The sequence below is a fragment of the Chrysochloris asiatica genome, unplaced genomic scaffold (assembly GCF_000296735.1).
Source record: "Chrysochloris asiatica unplaced genomic scaffold, ChrAsi1.0 scaffold00324, whole genome shotgun sequence".
In the NCBI taxonomy this organism is placed as follows: Eukaryota; Metazoa; Chordata; class Mammalia; order Afrosoricida; family Chrysochloridae; genus Chrysochloris; species Chrysochloris asiatica.
Genome location: NW_006408842.1, coordinates 896,491 through 900,998, shown reverse-complemented (window position 1 = coordinate 900,998; position 4,508 = coordinate 896,491).

The window sequence follows — 4,508 nt, the reverse complement described above, 5'->3', positions numbered from 1 at the left end:
ATGTTCTAGGGACGGATGAAAAACAAAACTTTGGGTCTACCTACACTCTCCTTACCTTGGTGCTGATGGATGCTTTGTAACCACTCCCCTCCACCCTTATTTTAATCAGAATTCTTGCCAGGTATTCTTCAGACGAATGGAAGTCAATTCTAAGGACTTATCAAAATTCAGAATTAGGGAAAACGTCTCAAGTTAGGGTTATTTAAATGTCAGACCAACTTTTTTGGTGTAAATTTTTGGATCTACTTAACACATTTCAAGTGTTTTCTTTCATGGTCTGGGACTAAACAGAAGCAGAAATATCAAGCGTGCATTTGTCCTCACTGCTGGGGTAATGAGAGCTCACAGCTTTATTTACAGCGATCAAAGGGCTGTGACTTGAGAGCAAAGGAAATAGAAAACACTTAGTAAAAAGAAACATGGTAACCAAGGTGTATAAAGGGAATCAGAAGCAATTTTCATTCCAAAGAGAAATCACTGCACAATATGAGGCTGCCCAATTTACCCACTAGGGGGCACTAGGACTTTAGTAAAACCAAAACCAAACTCCCTCCTTCAATGTTTTTTTTAATCTCCCCTGATAATCCCTTCCAACATCATAGGTTGTTTCTATGGACACTTTTCATTCCTGCTGTTGTGGTCTCATGTCCAAGCTCACTTTTTATATTTATTTTTACTAGTTCCTTCTCCATCAAATTTTTATCTCTATGTCCTTACATGGAGCCCTGGTGGCATAGTAATTAAGCACTTGGCTGTTAAGCAAAAGGTCAGATGTTTGAACCTACTAGTCACGCCTTGGGAGAATGATGTGGCGGTTCGTTTCTGTAAAGTTTACAATTTTGTAAATTCTATGGGGGCAGTTCTACTCTATAGGGTCCCTATGAGTTGAAATTAACTATATGAGGTTCATGAGTTGATGCATTTATTTATTTTATATATTCTGTGTTAAAAAAACAAAGAAACTTAGGATCTATCTTGAAAGTCTTCTGTGGTTAAATTTTTAGTATGTTCACACTCCACACATAGAGCTTCCTTTGGCTCACTGCCTCTAAACATACCTGGGAATATATCTACTTTATCTTCCTCAAATCACATGCATGTATTCACTTTATTATGAACCATTGCAGAAGATTAATTCAACTCATTATTCATTGAGGTGTGGTGCTGTGGGTTAATGGAGCTGGATTGCAAAGTCGGTTTGAACTGCAAGATTGGTGATTCAAGCTCACCAGCCACTCCTCAGGGTCACTATGGGTGAGAACTGACTCGACTCGATGGCACTTCACAACAATGGCAATCTACTCTTTGCCAGGCATTGAGCTAGGCTGAAAGACATACTAGTGGGAGAACTAACTCTTGTGGGCATAGTCCATCTTCAGAAATTCATGAGATTGCTAGACCTGGCAGACAGGTTGTTGATTTACCTCCAGGAATATGTAAGCAGGCTTTTCTAGGACTAGGAAATTTTAATAAGAAGCATGTAGTCATTAAGATCCTGGGCAAGCCATTTTGGCTTCTCTGGTGGGGAGGGAAAATGGGACATACCATAGAATTGTATATGGGGAACAGGAACTGGAGGAGGGGATTTTTGGAGGAGATGAGAATAAAAACTATCTGTGGCGGGTCATGAGTGCATCTGTCCGTGTCTGCTGGGTTGGGTGCCTGATTTTGCAAAATCAAATAAAGAAAACCTCGATCTTGAGTATAGACTGGATTAGTTGAGCATTTGTTGGTATGGACAATGTTTCTCACACTAGGAAACAAGTCCTTGATTTCTGTCCTTTGTGAAATTCTTCATCTAGATGACTGTGTAATTTACTATTGACCCTGGCTATCCTTTTTGCTTGCTGTTGTTGTGAAGTGCCTTTAGTCTGTTCTGACCCATAGCGACCTTATGTAGAGTTTCCAAGGAGCCTCTGGTGAGCTTGAACTGCTGACCTTGCAGTTCAAACAGCACTTGCAGTCCAGTGCATGAACCCACACTGCCATACTGGGACTCCTTCCTTTTTGCTTTGTTGTTGTTGTTAAGTGCCGTCGAGTCGGTTCCAACCCATAGCGACCCTGTACAGGGTTTCCGAGGGTGTAAATCCTTACGGGAGTAGAAAGCCTCATCTTTCTCCCGCGGAGCGGCTGGTAGTTTCGAACCGCTGACCTTTAGGTTCGCAGCCCGATTCCTAACCACTACGCTCTTATGTTATCTAGAATATAATCAGCTGAGCCAAACGCATGGACAGTAACTTTAGCTTTTTTATTGTTTCCCTTTTATTATTCTTTATTGATGGTTATATCTTGATATATTGCTCCGTTTTTAGATTTTTTCTGTTTGTTATTTCAAGGGCACTCTGTTTGTGCTCACATTTGAATAATTTATAAAAGCAGATGTGTGCAGAGCTTGTTATGTGACATACACAACCTGCTTCTGTCTCCCAACTTCCTCTCCTCTTGCTTTCCCACCAATTGAGATCAAGTTGTAACGGGAGGAAAAAAGTCCTGTTAACAATAAGAAGCCTTTTGTCTTTTATAGTAGCGAGATATGGAATCTTAAAACCTTCTCCAAGGCTGATTTGGTGTCCCTGAAGCTATGTGGGAATGTAAAAAGAGCATCCTGGCACATCACGGGTCTTTTAAAGGTTCATGGAAAAATACAATTAAAAGATAATGAAATTTTTCCAGGAACTTTTTGAAGCCCTCTCATATGATCCCTGCTTTGTTGTTGTTGTTGTTAGGTGTCATTGCTTTGATTTTCTCCTCACAGTGATCCCATGTGATGGAGCAGAACTGCCCCAGAGGTTTTCCTAGGCTATAATCTTGACAAAAGCAGATTACCAGCTCTCTCTTCCAAGGAGCCATGAGATGAGTTTGAACTGCTAAAGGTTAGCAGTTGAGCACTTAGCCCTTGCACCATCAGAGTTCCTCTATCCCTGCTTTTGCCCTGACATTTTACAGAGGGGACCTGAAGACATGGATGAATTTACACAAGGCCTTTCAGCTAAGAAATCACCACACCGAATAAAAAACCTCAGTGGTTTGACTTCTGTATGATACCTCTTGGTCTGTTCTTCATTTCCCAAATTCGGTCCAACTTTTCCATATCCTGAGTTTTCAACAAGGGGCAGCATAGTAGGCTGAATTATGACATCCTCCGCCCCAAATATGTCCACATCCAACTCCCTGAAACCTGTGAATGTTATCTTACATGGCAAAAGGAACTTTGCAGACACGATTAAAGGATCTTGAGATGGGGAGATCATTCTGGATTATCATGGTGGTACATGCATCCACAAGGGTCCTTGTGAGGGGGCAGAAGGAGTCAGAGTTCCAGAGGAGAAGGCAAAGTGATGCTAGAACCAGTTTGAAGTGATTCTCTTTGAAGATGGAAGAACAGACTACAAGCAAAGTCATTAATTCTCCTTTAGTGCCAAACTTCATCTCTCATACTTCGGACATATTGTCTGGAGGGACCAGTCTCTGGAGAAAGATATCATGTTTGGTAGGGTGGAGAGTCAGAGAAAAAGAGAAAGACCCCCAGTGAGATGGATTAACCAAGTGGCAGCATCAATGGGCTCAAGTGTGGCAACAATAGTGAGGTTGGCCCAAGACTGGGCAGTGTTTTGTTCTGCTGTGCATAAGGTCGATATGGGTTGGCACCTACTCAATGGCACCTAACAACAACAAAAAGTGCCTTCAGAGGAGTCCTAGTATGGTGCTGTAGAATAAACACTGAACTGAAAACCACAAGGTCAGTGATTCAAAGTCACCATCCGCTCCTTGGAAAGATTATACAGGGTCACTATGAGTTGGAACCAATTAGACAACATTTAACAAAGCTCAGAGACTCTGTATAGGGTTTCCAAGGAATATTGTTGTTAACTTCCCTTGAGTCAGTACTGACTCAGCAACCTCGTATGGGATTTCCAAGGACCAACTTGACCACACTTACCAACAACACACACACACACACACATATATATATTGTTGTTGTTGTTAAGTGCCCTCGAGTCAGTTCTGACTCATAGCAACCTTGTATGGGATTTCCAAGGACCCACTCGACTGCACTTACCAACAACAACAACACACATATATATTGTTGTTATGTTATGTGCCTTCAAGTCTGTTCAGACTCATAGCCACTCTGTATAGGGTTTCTGAGGGTTTAAATCTTCCCAGGAGCAGAAGCCTCATCTCTTCCAGTGGAACAGCTGGTAGGCTCAAACCGCCAACCTTGCTGTTAGCAGCCTAGCTGATAATCCATTATGCTACCAGAGCTCCTTATATAGCTTTGATGCTATATGATAAGCGTGGTGACTCCATACAGTAAGCACTGGACGGCGAACCACAATGTTGACAGTTCAAGCCCACCAGCGGCTCTGTGAAAGAAAGATGAGGGTTTCGGTTCCCATGAAGATTTACAGCTTTGGAAACTTATACAGGGTTGCTATGTGTTGGAATAGACTCAGGGGCATACCACCACCATCACACACTATCTCTCTCTCTCTCTCTCTCTCTCT